A 17,697-nucleotide genomic window follows, 5' to 3' on the forward strand; every position below is an offset into this window, starting at 1 on the left:
GACAAGTCATGTCAAGATTATTTTGTGACGAGAATTTATCTGTACGTAAAGCTGTATAGCTGTACCTGTGACGAAAATTTAGACCCTGACAACATATTTCAAGGTTATCAAAATCGAGAGGAGAAGGACCCTTTCCTAAATAATTACCGAGATTAATTCAACAATACAGTAACACGCATAGTAAACTTTCCCCAATTATCCCTTAGCTTGTAAACGAAAATGGACAACTTGGGAAGGGGGTTATGATTATTCGAGCCTTTCAGTTCGTTTTCTTAGTTGCCGATTATCAACAACTACAAAAACAAGCCACGAAGCTTGAATAATCGCATTCTCTCTTTCCAAGTTGTTAATTTTTGTTTCAAGCTGAGGAACAATTGGGGAGGCTTTACTGTACTTATTTTGATTACGTGATTGAGTTTCAAGTTACATTCATCTGTATGGCTTGAACTGAATAATGTTTTCATACATTTCAACATGCTTCTATTATTCGTTCTTAAAGGTCTTCATAATTCTGGAAATATCAAGTTTAGTCGATGAAGTCGTATATAGAAGCGGCGAAGTTAATTAACATTATTTTAGTATCGGGTAACCATATTCAAACGTATTACTACACCGTTTCATTCGTATTTCTTCGTAGCTTAATCCTGTAATTGTTGACTAAAATTAGAAAGTGTAATAAAAAATTATTATTTTATGTTATTTTATATTAATTTAATTATTATATATTAGTTCATTCAGATTACAAGATTGATTTTTATTCATATTACAAATTATATAAAAATAATTTAAAACCCAAATTTTTCATATGCACCACAAATCAAGCAATGCCATTCTTACATGATCATTCTTCTTATGAGTATAGTTATATGGATTTTCACTTAATACCGTTAGATTTGAAAAATTTATTTTTCACACCGTTGTAATAATATTTTTACGTAATACCGATGAGCGGCCAGGGATCTTATTACCCGATCCGAAAACTAAAGCTAATGTCAGACTACAATAGAACAACATTAAACTATAATATAACAACCCTTCGCGGATGTGTTGTGGAATTCAGCCCGGTTAGTAGTTCCTCTGACGAAGCCATAACTTTATTCAACATAATAAACGCAGGTTATCGTCGTATAAAAGCACACATTTACAGGAACGGAATAAATTTTATTGAAAAATTCCCGGAACGAGATTCGCGCAAAGTGAAACTTTAATGTCGGGCTTAGCCGAACGTCGTTTGCAAAAGGATAATAATGCTGGAATAAATTCCTTCTTCTTCGCCAGCATTCTAGCAGTTATTGGTCGGACCTCGCCCTCGTCGACACGTTTTAAAAAGCGAGAACCAGCGAATTGCTCAATGGAACCTAGCGGCGATCGATTTCTGCGGCGCGTGTTGGCTGATCAAACAAGCGGATCTAGGATGATTAATGTTCTCGGAGAATGTTCGGGATGTTCTTCACGCTTTAAGTATACAATTACACTCGAAGCCCATCACTTTTACGTTATCGGGACTGCGAACGCTCGCCACTTTTGCAGGAATTGTATACGTCCATCTTGGAATATGATTGGTTTCTTGGAAATCTGTTCTATCCCTTCTTATCATTTCGACGGCCGCGCCGAAAATCTCAAAAATTTCACGAAATTAAAGCCATCGAATACTTTTTCAACATTCTCACATCTTGCGAATCTTAACAAAGTTAAGAAACTATAATGGATCAGCGTAAAAATTCACTTTTAAAAGTAAATTTTACATAGTTCTGTCACCTTTATATGGGTGACGCGGCAGTGAAAGTGTTAATAGCGTAATTACGATACACTTTCTTAACAGTGCAATTACGATATAATTTATTAATAATATAAATAGCATAGACTTTTTTAATAACATAATTATGACACATTTTTTTAAGATCAATGTTTATCCTCCAAAGTTTCGTGAAGTCAAAATGTTAACTAGGTTACCGAATATTTCGCTTGTAGAGGTAATTTTCCTGATCGTACGTGGTATATTATTGATCGGCAGCTAAAAAGGGGTAAGGCTTAGGAGTCCTTTCGCGAACCAGAAGGGTGGAATTTCGCAAACGTCATGAGCGTGTGGAAGTGATGAGTGCAAAACTGATGGTGTTCGAGCGTACGTGGAAATTGCGCGTGAAACCGTTGCCAGAAATTAGATGACGCGTGACCGGGATGGAGAACAGAAGGAGAATATCGACGGTAAAAACGCGAATGAAATTTTCAGAGATTACGATCGTAGCGGCTCGTCGCGTATTTTCCCGAGAGCTGGTTCGAGTTCGGGCGCGGCTTCATTAACGGACGGAAACAAACCAAGCGACCGGCTGTCTTCTGATCCGGGGCTGCGGCGTTAACAATGCGCCGTCGAAGACGATAAATTCGTTAACACGGTCATTTACATCGAGGGAGCACCGGTAATACTGTGAATCGGCGATCGAGCACATATCCTAGCCACTGTTCCGCGCGGGCTTATTGTCAGCGCGCTGTACGCTCGAGTTAATCGATAACTGCGCGAACCGTGTTCAGAGAGCATCTCTAATATTCCCATTGTCTTTGAACAGACGTCCCCGTTGGTCTTCGGTGCGCGGGGCTTTCTATAGGATAGAAAAGACAAGGTCGGAAGTAGGAAGTTGGCATCCAAAGTTGGTCCCCCGCCTAATTTCGACGGAGTCGTTGTGCTATATGCGCCAGTGTACATAAACGAGCCGGGCTAGAGCCGCGCGCGGGCTTGTTTCCCCACATACGTGTCCCCCTCTGTATGTGTGTCAGCGGGAATTTATCTGTGTACACGCTATAATATAATACAACTCGATACCGTCTTGGTTTCTAAGTTTCTAGCCGCATAGCGTGCTCATGATTAATCCCAGTTATATGGGAGGAGTCGTGAAATCATCGCGAAGCTTCGTCCAAGTTCCGCTTGTATTGGTGGAAGAAGCGATACAGAGACCGACGACGCCGGCAACCGTCACGTTGGTAAACTTCCGAGTTGCGACGAATCCGGTTGACGACATTAGTTGCCCGATGTCGCGATTAAGCGTCGCAATAAGCACCTATTTGCGCCTCGAGCCCCGCGACGACGTCCCGGATGAGAAATTGAATCACGGCGGGAGGGCCGCGGCACGAACGTTTTCTGCGACAAGTATCAGGACATTTCACGAATCTTCGCGTATTTCGTCGCGCGAAATATTAAACATCGCTGGGCTATCTCTCGACCTGCAATCTGTTTGCCGGCGGATTATGCTCGTCGTTCCGGCGGACTTCGATAAATATGCATGCTCGCGAGCTGTCGATGTTTCTCCACCTTGAAGCGGATCCTGACGAATATTACGGTAAGCGGTGCGTATTGCAGCGACTCGCGCACAAAATCGGCCACAGGATTATTTAAAGTTTTTCGCATTACATTTTTCATACGTTCCGCACGAACGAAATATAAACGGTAACAAAAATAAAGGATCCCCAGAATGTACAAAAGGGTTGATCAGAATACATGTTCCGCCTCGATGATCAAATATTTCTCCATTAAAGTATGCAACATTTCAATAATGTTCAAACATCCGCAATAAAAAAATTACGGTTGCAAAGTAACGATAATTCAGAGTTCAAAACATTATTTTCCCGATTAAGCATTTCAATTGGATAAAAGCGACGAGGAAGTATTATTGGATTGGAATTGCATTTTCGAGCACGTCCTAATTGCACAAAATCCACGATCTACCAATCAGAACGAATTGCAACACAATGGAGCAATAACATTTATACAATTGTAAAAAGTGAGAAAATTCGATGACGGAGGAGGGAATCGTGAACAGGTTGTGTATCGGTGCCGTTTATCGGGTCGACAGCGGTGGCAGTTAGGGCTCGATCGATCGCGCAACAGTATGGAAGTTATTGAATTAATCGGTGATCGGCGGGAAGCTCGATCGGGGGGGGGGGCGTCGGAAAGGAAGCAGATCCGAAGTTCGGAACTCGCGGCCCGAAGCTTGTCGCGACGTGAACTGGCGCGGTTCGGTGGACTTGTCGCGCGTAATCTCGAGATTGCGAAGCGGAACGAAGGATGGAGCGAGCGATGAACAAAAAAGGCGTCGTAGAAACGTGGCGGAATGGACGACTGGAGGGGAACTGAGGGCGAGGGGACGAAGAAGATGGAACGGCAGCAAGAGTCTATCCGTAGGTACGTGCGACTAAATGAAAGGAATGTAAATCATAAAAAGTTACGAGCTTTTAAATCTCCTACAAGGTGGTGCACGTTCGCTTTAATTACCTTACATCTCTCATTCCTCCCTCGCCCGCCGACTCCTTGGCCGTCGGGGTGGGGAAGGGTGGTGGTGCCGGTGGTTCTAGTTCTTGCCAGTGCTTGCCGGGTCCCTTCGAGGGAACGGGGTTAGAACGAGTCGGCTGCGTTTCTTCCTTTTACCGCGTTCTCTGTCCTTCAGCTTGCCCCTCCCCCTCTCCTTCGTCTTCCACCTCTCATTTGCATTCCGCGAAAACGAGTATCTCCTGCTCCCCCGGTCCTCCGGCTATCTCGTTCCAACGAGCTGCCATCTAGGGGCGGCGAGGCTCTCTCGCTCGTAGAAATTCCCTACCGCGAATAGATCACCTTCAGGGCCGCCACGCTCTTGGGGATAATTAGCTACGTGGCCGTGGAGCACTCACGTCCTGATATGCGGTGTATACCATAGAGGAAAAAAGGAAGAGGAGGCAGAAGGGTGCTGGCTCGACGGAGGGCCGGCGAACGACCTGGCCAGAGCAAAAGGGAAACGGAAGAAAGGATCTGGAAAAACCATACGTACACGTTCACCGTGTTCGTTCGTTATTAACACCGCCCAGCGAGGGATTTGCTCGCAAATGCTGCGGCGGCCAAGATATGCAATCTTACCGTGAAGAAGGGCCCTAACCGTCGCGTGGGGGCATTGCTTTCTAAGTGATCGCGAGATAAGTGAAACATTCCCTTCCGTCACGATGTCTCCCACGCGATGCTGATATCTCCGAAATGGAGGCGAACACGCTTTACTTCTTTTTCGTTATTTGCCGGTCCTCCGCAGAGAGTCTCGCACCGGAGTTGATTGGCGAATCAGGCGGGGCTGTTCCCGAAAATAGGTCAGAGTGTCGCTCTCGAGAACGAGACAGCGACGGTTACGAGTTTGTTCGGGGAACAGTCTGATAACACAAACAGATTATCGAAATTTCGGCCGGCCATTTAGGGAATTAAATGTTCGTTTAGACAGCCGATTACTTTTTCATTGCGATCCTGGCAAATGGAGATTGAAATAGTAGACGGAGGAAAGGATGAGTTTGTAGTCTGGATTATGTAGGAGGTTTCACAAGATAAGCGATCTAAATTTTCTTCTTGTGCTTTCGTGTACCGAATCGGATTTCTATGTCGGTTTTATTATTGTCCATGAACAGATTTAGTCGTGGAATCTGGATCATGTAACAAATTCCGCAGGAATGGTTGTCTGAACTTTCTTCGTACGTTTTAGTACTAAATCCTATTTCGATCTCGGTATTATTATTGTTAATGAGCAGATTTAGTCGTGGAGTGAGAATTATGTAAGAACTATCTTCTGATGTTTTTATACTAAATCGTATTTCGATATCAGTATTACTATTGTCAATAAACTGATTTAGTCGTATTATGTACGAAATTCCACGATAAGGTTAGCCTAAACTTCCTTCTTACATTTTATTACTAAATTATATTTCGACATGTGCATTATCCGTGTCAATGAACAGACGTAATGTAAAGGTGAGAAACGTGTGAGAAAGTAAAGTTTTCTTATATAAATTCTTTGTTTCGAGGCAAATACAGAAGGAACTTTGTCTTCAGTTCGAGCAGACTTCAAAGGATCGAATCACAAAGAAGCAGCACGTGTCCGTGCACGACCTGGGTTAACTTTCTTTAGCGCGGATGCTTCGAGTCGAACCGCGCAAGCTTCTCTTTCACGCGTTATCTATGTACACGGCCAGAAAAGGAATATGTAATGCACATTGTTCGAAGTTCCATGGGGGTGACCTAATCAGTAGGAAACGTTATTTGCACACCGGCCATGTAGTGGGGTTAATTAACGATGTTTGACGAGGTTGTTGGAGGACTCGCGTCCAGTAAAGTCTCCTTCTCCTCTTGGCTGCCGTGTCGCAGGAACCCGTGGGGACTGAGAAGCTACCTTTGTTTATGTTACGAGGGATGTTCGGAAAACTGGCGTTGCTGGCGTCTCCGATCGAGTATCTTTGAAATTTCATTACGCCGGACCGTTGACTTGTAAACTCGTTTAGAATGTAGTTATTCTACATCTTCGAAGTCTGGAGTAAGGAAAGTCAATCGTTTTGCAATTTAGACGATTTTCTTTAAGCTATTAGCACAAACGAATAAAAAGTTGAGATATCGGTTCTCGGAAAATACATTTCCGCAAGTTCATTCTGTTATCGGTTGCACGGTTTGCAAAGATTTTTGAAATTGTTGGTTACATGTGGTCATTGCAGGTCTAAATCATGTTTGGTCCATTTCTTTTGTCTATTTGGGGTTTTCGGTCAAGCGTGTTCTGTCTTAAGTTTTAAATTTTCATTCCACCGAAACAATTAGCAGATCAATTTGGTTGTTCTCATTCATTATTATATTGCCTTCTGACGAATATCGACAACCTGTATGTATCAAAATGATCGTTTGAGACTGTAGAAATACAATACAATCGAGAAATGAGGGGTTCCTGAGGTAATTTGAAGTAACTTTTTCTTTAGCGAAAATGCAATCTGCGGCTTCGTTTATGATTTATTAATGAAAATCCGCTCATTCTCGCCTGAACAATAATTTTGGGACAGCCTGTATATTTTACTTTTGATTCATCTTTGACAAATACGGGCCTCTATTCGGATTTTTTAAATGTTTCGGTGTAGTTTCTGAAAATGGATATTTTATTTCGTGTAAAAGGTATCTGTGTGAAACACTGCGTGTTATGTGGCAAAATCTTCAGTATAATTACTTCAGTAAATCACGTCCTTACGTAACGAATGTATCTTCTGTGAATGTTTGCTTTATACCAAAACTACAATAAACGTGTGAATCAACTTTATGCGTGTGGACTGCGGTAAATGAGAGATGAGCGTGGATTACCACGTATAGTTATCGCATTAATATATTCAGATAAAGCCTTATCTTAGGATTTGTTACTTGATCTAATGTAGAAAAATGGCAAATGAAAGACGCGCGTGGATCGCTACGTAAGTACTTACATGTGTTTTCTTTAATGGCTTTTAACGATATGAGTTTGCAGTAACTGTCAATTCTGAGGTTTCTTTGTCAGTCGAAAACTAGAGGGAAAGATGTTGCTATCCCTGAACAGTGAAGTTGACTTTAAAGCGAATTAAAGATACCGCATCGAAGTATCATTTGTCCGAATCAGACTGTAGTGGTACAATTTCGCTTTATAATCATCAAACGAAAGTTAAAGTATAATATCTAAACATAAAGAATGAAAGTAATAATATTTCAAAACTGCCACAATTTTCAAGATAATAGATTTTCCGCTACAATGTCCCCATTCGAAGATTCGGTGATTCTTTCGTCAGTCCTTTCGAGCTTTATGCACAGGTAAACTCATTTTTGAAAGTGGTTCCAACTGGTTGATGAATAAAAGATGGCATCATTCAATTCATCAAAGCGAGTACATTCTCTGTGAGAGCTAACATGGGCCCTATTCAACGAGCCGTAACCTTAGAATGGCTAACGGGATAGACGAGGCTTTCCACGCTCGATAGTTACGAAATATTGAAATTATAAGCACACATTCATTATTTGAATTCTTTAAGGTGTACAATAACGCATTACTCGTATACCATATATTATTACTAATAACTAAGAATATGTTTACATATTACATAGGTTTTATTAAAACTTGAACAAAAACAAGGTACAGAGTTAAAAGTGATAGAGACACGCAATTAATGTTATCTATTTTTAATAGTATACCGGCTGAAAACAATCACTGCATTTTAGTACTTTCTAATAATATACAGCTTCAAAAAACATCTACTATTTTATTTCTTCGGTCTAATAGTTTTATAAATAAAAAATACTATTCTGGTTGATTTAACAACAACCAAACGATGACATTGTTAATTGATAAGGGTTTCACGCTGCTGGATAGGAGCGAATAGGAAAATTTCACGTTGCCAGCTTGAAATGGTCTGTTTTTTGGACAAATATATATATTTTTTTTTTAGTTTCGCCTGCACGTATGTATGTGTGCACGTACGGTTTGCCGATGTTGCAGATGTATTATAGGAGCACAGACAGAAAATAAACTGATATAATTCTGGAATCCGGTTTTCTAAACTTAATCTAAACGGGTGGTTAAACCATGTCAGTCATTGTTAAGGTCGATCGAAACTACCACCGATCAAATCTGTGTCGACAAAATATTGCAGACTCCAATGCTGGCGTGGCGCGTCTTGTGAAACTATTTCCTTCATATTTTGACGGAAAAACGTGCTTCCTAACGTTTATAAAATGAATAGCTAGAAGGATTGCTATTTCGCATAGCAGAACTGAATTATTTAAATTAACCGTAAATTGAATAATATCCGCAAAAATTGTCACGTTTCAGGTGCCTTTTTCACTCGATTGTTGCGTGATTATGTTTCCTTATTAGCAGTGCAATATTAAACTGTACCATCTTCTCCAGGAAAATTCACAGAATAGTACTGTGCGATGAGAACTGTATTACTGTTACTGTTAATTTGCGGATTCGTATTCAGTTCGCGAAGACCTATTAGAAATCCACGAAGTTAGGGATCCAAATGTGTTCCGCACATTGTTGCCACTTCTGACTGTAGAATCGCTACATTTGGAGAATCATTTGGGCTGTAAAACATTTTCTATTTCTCAACAAGAACGTCGGAAATAAATGGTTATGCGAACGGGTAGCAAAGATTGAATGCTTAGCCGGTCTGAATTAATCGAAAAATTTCCATGCGCGCGCGCGCGCACGGCTCTGTTTACGTGTATTACGTAAAGGTGGAATCACGATGAAAAATTCGTAACGATATTTCCCCACGTCCCGCGCAATGTATGCGAGCTTGCATTCGCGCGCGCGCGCGGCGCTGAAGCGGAGGAGAGCACGGTCGGTGCGTGTAATACATGTAATATATAAAGCGTTGTAATACGTTACGGAAAGGGTGGAGCGAACGTCGAGCTGGATGGGACATACGTCACAAAGTGACAGGCGGAACAAATGGAATCTGAACCAGCAATCCTCCGGTGTAAACTGCTTATGTATTGAAATCTGCTAGACATCACATACCGATGATCTAATAACGGCGTAAGTATCGAACGATTTTGCGCCGTGCTCGTCAGCATTCGAGCCACGTTCGCTGGAAAATTTCTATCGGCGGGCTAATTAATCTCGGAAACGAAGTCTTTATTATCAATACATTCGCGTATAGGAAATATCGTTACGCCCGATTCGCCGTTCAAACTTTTCCAACAATCTCCGTACCAGTTTGACAAAAAAGCTTAATTGCCACTTTCGTAAGCCCTTCGACTCGTAACTCACTTCTGGAAAATATGAACCTGAATAGTTTGGAAGAAACTCGTTAGTTGCTACTCGCGTGTTTCACAAAGTCGGGGTAGTTTATTTCATGAGACGAGAGTGGAAAGATTGAATTACGTAATTTAACCGAGTTCGACACGTGTAACACTAAACTTACCAAGCTCTAAATGTGATTGACATCAAGAATGACAAGACTGAGTTTATTGCAGCGTTATTTTCGTTATAGCATGTGCTTGAAGTGAGAAGCTTATCCCATCGTTTCCTACGAGAGAGACTTCGTAATTTCAATTGTTTTGAAACAGAAATGTGTAACCAGTCATTTTGACTGGCACGATAGGTTTAGTGTTAAACTTTCGATTTAATCATGATTTTTGAAACCAAGATAAATGTATAGTTACATTTCTCCAATGTAGATGACGAAAGTATATACGTAACTATTTCGTTGATAAAAGGCTCCAGTAGTTTGACAACGTATTCAAAAGTTGGTGGCGACGTGGCTATACAAATAAAGTAATTTCTCCCTAATTCGCGCTCAGACAACGTACAAAAATGGACAATTTGGGAAGACCAGATACGATTATTCGAGCCTTGCGGCTCGTTTTTATAGGTACCGATTGTCAAGAATTATTAAAACAAGAGCGAATCAGGGAGAAATTACCGTATAATATTTATAGCACTCTTTCTTACATTAATACAAAACGACCCACCCTTAAGCAGATCTTAAACCGTCAAATGCCTTGAGCGTCCTAGGTTTAATAACGTATTCCAATAAACGATTAAGGTTCTTCTGCATTGACATTTTTTACGAATGAAATTCTGTACAATGAGATCCTATGTCAAGAGACGAATAGCAGCGCTTTAAGGATTTTCTGCCTGAAAAGACGATAGTCTCTGTGCCAACGAAACATGGAATTCAATTTTCGATCAGAAACAAAGGAGGATCTTGCAAATATAATGCCAATGAATTCAGCCGATAGAAATTCATCGCTGCTGCCGACTTTTTGTCGCGTAGATTGAAAAAAAAAGAAGTAGAAGGGAAGAGAAAGGAAAAGTTCGATCGCGTTTTTATTGCGTTTGCGTCTCCGGGTACGGGTGATACGATTGTAGAGGAGGCAACAGGAGCGCGGGTAGTACACACGAACAAAACGGAATCAAAGTCGTGTCGCGATTGTCAGTGACCTCGTTCCTCGATCTCTTTCTGATCTACCGAAGCTTCTTATCTGAGGCTTCTTATCCGAGGCTTCCGACGCAAGACCTATAGTTGTTCGCGATAGTATACCAGTCAACCTCGGGTACTGTTCTCGGATATTATAGCGACACGCATAACAGGTGGATCGTAGATCCGTCTTTCATCTTCGTACTGCCGCGAACAATCAAATGCGAGCAGTCAAATTTCGTAAATACGAGCAGGCGACCGAGTTCATAAGATGAAACGGGGAGTCTGGCACAGTTCAGCGGAAAATCGATACCAGCCGAGCTTAGGCATCGGAAATGTGTTACATTGTGAATTTTTAGCCAAGTAAAGATGTTAAGTATGACCTCGTCATTCTTGTTTCTACGTATAGCTTTGCTGCTGAAGAATTCCGAACGGTTGCAAAATAAATCGTACCGATTCGTGCGACCGTGCACCATACACCGGGCGAATAAATTTCACAAGAAACAAAATAGATGTTACGAGTTGCTGCGATTACGTCCAATAAAATTAAGCTTCGTGTGGTTTTAGCACGTTATTACCTGTGGGCTGTACAGAAACTGACCCCGGTGTACAGAAGTTGAACTACATTTATAAAGCACGACTTTGTTTTATGATAAAAAACAATGCGCAGCTGTGTTGTGCTGACATGTAACTTGGAGCCCTATGGAAATAATTAATACGTATACGTAAAACACATTACGCTAGAACCAATTATAAAACTCGGTTGAACTTTTTGGCTAAACAGAAATTATGCAGTTACTTTGATATCTCGTGAGTAGACTACGGATTTTGTCAAATATTTATTTAATTTTTATTTATCAAATATGTGAGAAATTAAAGTACAAGATAACATGTGTATGAATATACTAATATTTTATTTGTACTGCAACGCATCTTTTAGTTAGCGAAATAAATTTCTCCCTTATTTAAGTTCTTATGTAGTTCAACATTAACTTGGCAATAATAAAGATTTAATAAGATTGATAAGAGATTCACCATGCTACAAATAAAATAGAAACAATACTAGGTCTCATTAGTGAAAACATTTTCGCGTATTTCACATTTTAGGTAAAAAATGTTAACAATTTTCATAAAAGGACATAACATACTGGAGCGTCGATGAGAACGGAGATGATTCAATTGCAGAAGTCTGATATAGTTCAGATGTAGTATTCTTTGACACAACGTCGTGCACGCCGTCAGGTGACCTCGATATGTCGAGATCGCAACAAGGGAAAAACACTCAAAGCAAGGACACTTCCCCTGATCGATTTTTCTAAGGAAACAATAATTCTATAAGAATAAGACACGATAGTAGACAATTGTATGTCTAATTATATATAACATGTACACTCGTACACCAAAATATTCGAACACAAATATAACTTTGATCTCTACTCCATATATTTAAATAATTATACATTGAAGGGAAAAAATATCCTTTACGATATATTAAAGTAGAACATATAAATGTCAAAATACAGAAAACTTTCAATTTAGTATAAAACGTTGCCGACATAATTAAAAAAATATAAAAATCCACCGAATTTTCACGCCACATAAGTATTCCAACGTCTTATAAAATAAAATTGAAAAGTTATAAAAATAAATCTTCTTCAAATTTTTATTACTGGTTTCATATTTCTATTGTTTGACAATATGTTTCACGAAGTTTGACATTTTAAACATTATTGTTTATTTATGATTTATGTCGTTTCATTTTCCTATTTAACACGATCATAGTATGTATTCTTTTTTGTTGCAACTCGTAGGACCGAATCCACTTCAAAAGGATGGACAGTCATGTACAAGATACGCGTAGATATAATTTTTTATCTTAATCTGTTAATGAATCTGACGAAATTTGTAAAATTGGAATGCAATTTTGGTTGATTACTACACTTTGTTAAATTAATTATTGTTGAAAAAGAAACTTTAACCTCGGACAAAAATTAATCTATAGTTTATCATAGAAATGAATTTAAGGAAATAACAATTAAATAACGCAGAATTTTACAAGACGAGATAATCTCCATTTCATTCAATGATTCTCCGTCATTTCGCGATAACTGAGAAGTTCCTTTTTCGTAAAAACTTTATTTTAGTCGCGGTTTATTCGCAAAAGTTATTGCGACGACTCTGTAGAGACGTGAGAAGCGTGAAATATTTCAGATGACCCAATATTTCTAAGCTTGACTTCGAATAGTTGTAAAAATAAATAGCGTAAGGAATTGAAACCAATGCCGCTAGAACGTAGAACTATTAATGATATTATATACGCCGCTAGATGACGGAAAAAATCATTTTCTCGCTAGCGCTCACTTAACGATTTCAAAGTATATAAGCACCTCGCGAAGATGATCAGATGTACTTGCTTCGGCAGTACATATACTAAAATTGGAACGATACAGAGAAGATTAGCATGGCCCCTGCGCAAGGATGACACGCAAAATCGTGAAGCGTTCCACATTTTTTTGTGATATTTCCTTTGGATAATGAAAAAATTATATTTTTCGGAAACAATCGGTAATAAGTTTAATACGAAATTTAAAAACACTTTGAAGTATATAATTATTGGGATTATGGCTTGGATTATTTCTCAAATGATATAATATGATATTAATTCTTCTTCTTAAAAGATTTATTTTCACTTTTATTGGAGAGAAAGTATATGTACGAAATGACTAAGCGACCAAATTCAACTAACACCAATACTTACTTACTACACTAATTACATCAATATTAGCGACCAAATGCGTGAGACACTTCAGTTTAAACACACTTTGTTAAATTGATTATTGTTGAAAAGGAAACTTTAGCCTCGGACAAAAATTAATCTATAGTTTACTTAGTACTGAGATTCGAAAATATCAGTTTACATTTCCGACGATTCCGTCAGTGCGCACCGATGGTGATATAAACTGTATACCGCGATACATCATCGCCGGTGTCGTTAGAGCACATCGTGCTGTGACCATTAGTGATCCTAAAATCGCGTATATAATGTTAAACGCAGTGAATGACCGTCTTTGATTGGTGGAGAAGACCATACCAAAAAGGGTATATAAGCAGGCGATTTTCAGTCGCCGGCTCTTCGTTGAATTTGGTCGCTTAGTCATTTCGAACATATACTTTCTCTCAAATAAAAGTGAAAATAAAACTTAAAAAAAAAGAATTAATATCATATTATATCATTTGAGAAATAATTCAAGCCATAATCCCAATAATTATATACTTCAAAGTATTTTTAAATTTCATATTAAACTTATTACCGATTGTTTCCGAAAAATATAATTTTTTCATTATCCAAAGGAAATATCACAAAAAAATGTGGAACGCTTCACGATTTTGCGTGTCATCCTTGCGCAGGGGCCATGCTAATCTTCTCTGTATCGTTCCAATTTTAGTATATGTACTGCCGAAGCAAGTACATCTGATCATCTTCGCGAGGTGCTTATATACATTGAAATCGTTAGGTGAGCACTAACGGGAAAATGATTTTTTCCGCCATCTAGCGGCGTATATAATATCATTAATAGTTCTACGTTCTAGCGGCATCCGTTTCAATTCCTTACGCTATTTATTTGTACAACTATTCGAAGTCAAGGCTACAAATATTGAGACATCTGAAATATTTCACGTTTTTCACATCTATACAGAGTCGTCTCAATAACTTTTGCGAACAAACCGCGAGTAAAATAAAGTTTTTACGAAAAAGAAACTTCTCAGTTATCGCGAAATGACGGAGAATCATTGAATGAAATGGAGATCATCTCGTCTTGTAAAATTCTACGTTATTTAATTGTTATTTCCTTAAATTTATTTCTGTGGAAACCGCAGAAAATTCGGCTATCTCAATAATAGATCGTCGAACTTATCTTCAAACCTACAATGCTCCTAATAAGATTATATTATGTATGTATTTGTGTAATTTAGACACGATAAAAGAATAAACAAATATTTGCGGAGAAATTAATTTTATATTAAAAGTTCTGCGTTCAAAACACAGAGTTACCAAAAATGAAGTACTAAAATTTCAGTTCTTTTTGTTTCCGCTAATCTCGGTATATTTTCCAGCTAATAAACACTGGCTAGACCAACTGCAAGTAATAAACACGGTTTGTGTAAACAGAGTGGATCAACATAGCAAATCTGTTATGACGTTGAGTCGAACAAGAAATAAGTCCGTTGGCATCTCATATTTTCTTGTAAGCATCCAGTGAAGCATTTATGGACTCATGTTTATGTAACAATTTTTTCTTGCATTTACGTACTCGTAGAAGACCCTAGCAAACCCTGTTCTAAAACATTCGCTCTCGGTGGTGTAGAAATACATTTTCGCAACTTTGTCAGTTTAATTTCAACATGTTGCGAAAAAATAACGTTTATACGTGTGTTAGCCAGTAATAAAAGCTAAAACACCCATTACAATTGTTATTATTTTAATACAAATTATTCATTTTTGTCCGACTGTAATTGTTGGATTAATCGTTGTGATTGATACATATGACGAGAATTAAGATATGTAGATAAGTACGAAACTTTCACAATTAAAATTGTCTACACAAATTTTTATTTTTGACGTGTTAATGAAAAATCGAATCTGAAAAGAAACGCTTTTCTCACCAAAGGCGTATTCAACAACTGATAAAAGGATTCATGCGTTAAATGAATGTTTATGCAATCGATCTTCCTGTACCACGGTTCATTCATTTCGTATTTATCGAACCGAGTTAAAAAATACGTAGAAATAATGCAAATTACGGGAACGTGTGTTTTGTTATGTGTAGCTTGTACAAGATTATTTAAATCGTATTATTTAGAAACCATGTTATTATCAGGATTACACACACCCCTGTGACTAGAGTCGTCCCTGTGGATCGTCGCGTTGCTACTATGATTATTGTTGTTATTATTTACGAGTTATGTTTAGTTCTGTCGAAGCACCAGGCTAATAAAGATGTACAGTAAATTCTCTCCAATTGCCCCTCAGCTTGCAAACAAAAATGCACAATTTGGAAAAAAGGGATACGATTTTTCGAGCCTCGTGCTTGTCGTTTTTATAGTTGTTGACAATCGATGACTATAAAAACGATCCACGAGGCTCGAATAATTGTATCCCCACTTCCCAAATTGTCTGTTCTTGTTTGCAAGCTGAGGGTCAATTAAAGACAATTTACCGTATTGTGTTTTACGTAGATTGTTATCATTATCATTAACTGCTCGAGTTTCTTAAATTATAAAGCTGCTTTAACCGTGATAGGATACGGCGTTCCAGAAGAACAATCGCAATTTTTGCATCGGAATGTTGTCAAAGGATTGGCTGTACTTCAAGGCTACAACGTTCACGCGCAGTTCACCGTTCTCAGTATCTCATTCTCGTTCGAATTAGACAATTTCCGCTTATCATTTCCGTAGAAACGTTCCGTATCTTGGGCCGCAGAATGGCCATTTCGAGTGGCGGCATCGAGCGCATCGGACGAAGGATTACGGCAAAACAAACACGGGCTTCTCATATCGCTCGGTCCCCCGGTGCCGTCGTCGTCAAATAGGGGGATGAAACAATCGTTGCGAATTAGCGGCGGGCAAATCGGCGTCCAGGAGGACAATGGATCGTGGGACGGACGCGCGAAAAGGGGATACGCGGGACAGAAAAATATGTAACTTGTTGACACGGCTGATCCCGCTGGGGCCTGATGTGATTATGCAGTCAAATGAGATTGTGGCATATGCATGAACCTGGCCCTGGATCTCCCATCGTGACACTGTCTCCCTCTCGATTTCAACCCCCTCTCTGTCTCCCTCAATGTCAGTTCCATTCTCTCAGACCAGTCTCTATCACCTATTCCTTCTTTCTTTCTCTCCCTCCCCCCCTCTCTCTCTCTCTCTCTCTCCCCCCCCTCCCTCTCACCCCCTCTCTATCGCTCTATCTCTCTTTCTTTCTCTTTGTCTCTCAAACTGAAGCCTAACCCAGGCGGATGGCTCTATCCTTTTCCATTTGCTTGTGCATTCGGGGATGTCCTCGCCGTCGCGAACTCTTAACGATGCACCCAGGTGTCGTTAGAACAGTGACGATCTATGCCCCGATCCTCTTGACTTCCAAAGGATCCTCACGGTTAAGTTCGGGCTGTTAAGTTCCAAGTAGTTCGAAACGAGGACTGGTTACGGGATTGCAAGAGTTCATTACTGCGTGAAGTTGCCGCGCGCGCGAGCGGTTGAACGAAGTCGCAGCCGGGGAATCGTATTATCCCCGTGTTTACATGAGAGAAACGCGAGGAGTTTGGGCGTTCGGCTGCCACCGGTTTGCGACCGTCTTCGACAACGACTGAGCGTAGTCTGGGTGTTTTCCAATTGTCCGTCGCGACACCACGGTTGCGGAGGATTCGCGGAGTTCTGCGGTCACTGAGATGAGGTTCGAAGATGATTTACGTTACTCTGAAACGCTGAGGGACTGGGCTACAAGAATTCTTATGTGTACCTGCAATGCGATTGTGTGGTCAAACAATCTACGATAACGAGTAGACTGCGGATCTTTATGCAAAATGACAATTGTTTTACTGAATTGTAAGAAACAGGTACCAGATATATGTATATGTAACGTACGGAGAACTTTCCCACGAATTTTTTATACTCCTTCTTGGAGGCATATGCCAGGCTGGCGTCACAGTGGGCCGGATCGAAGATTTCAGTGACTTTTTATTGCTTGTTAAATGTCCATTACCCTAGAAAAAGCGGAAATATTAATAAAAATGATTATAAATTGTAATAGATACGATAATTTAAAGTTGAACATTTTGAACACTACATTTGACGCCAAAAAATATGCTTCTTTTCCTCGCAATGTACTAACGAACCTAATTAATTTTATCCTTTGCTTTCTTTTTTAACATTAGGAAGCAATATTTCACGTTAGGAAACAGTAGCTTAAATTAAGATTATTGTATCCTGTATATG

At 39.5% G+C, this 17,697-nt stretch overlaps 1 protein-coding gene and 2 non-coding genes across 4 annotated transcripts in view; 2 read left to right on the top strand and 1 right to left on the bottom strand.

Moving 5' to 3' along the window:
• Scgdelta (sarcoglycan delta) overlaps positions 1–17,697 on the top strand; it is a 345,849-nt gene that overhangs the window by 61,522 nt on the left and 266,630 nt on the right. The window lies entirely within an intron of this gene.
• Positions 13,111–13,217, top strand: LOC143259268 (U6 spliceosomal RNA). Its single transcript, XR_013033081.1, has one exon. It is a non-coding gene; the product is annotated as a U6 spliceosomal RNA (small nuclear RNA).
• LOC117224007 (U6 spliceosomal RNA) lies at positions 14,068–14,174 on the bottom strand. Its single transcript, XR_004491082.1, has one exon. It is a non-coding gene; the product is annotated as a U6 spliceosomal RNA (small nuclear RNA).

Source organism: Megalopta genalis, chromosome 3 (assembly GCF_051020955.1).
Source record: "Megalopta genalis isolate 19385.01 chromosome 3, iyMegGena1_principal, whole genome shotgun sequence".
Classification (NCBI taxonomy): domain Eukaryota; kingdom Metazoa; phylum Arthropoda; class Insecta; order Hymenoptera; family Halictidae; genus Megalopta; species Megalopta genalis.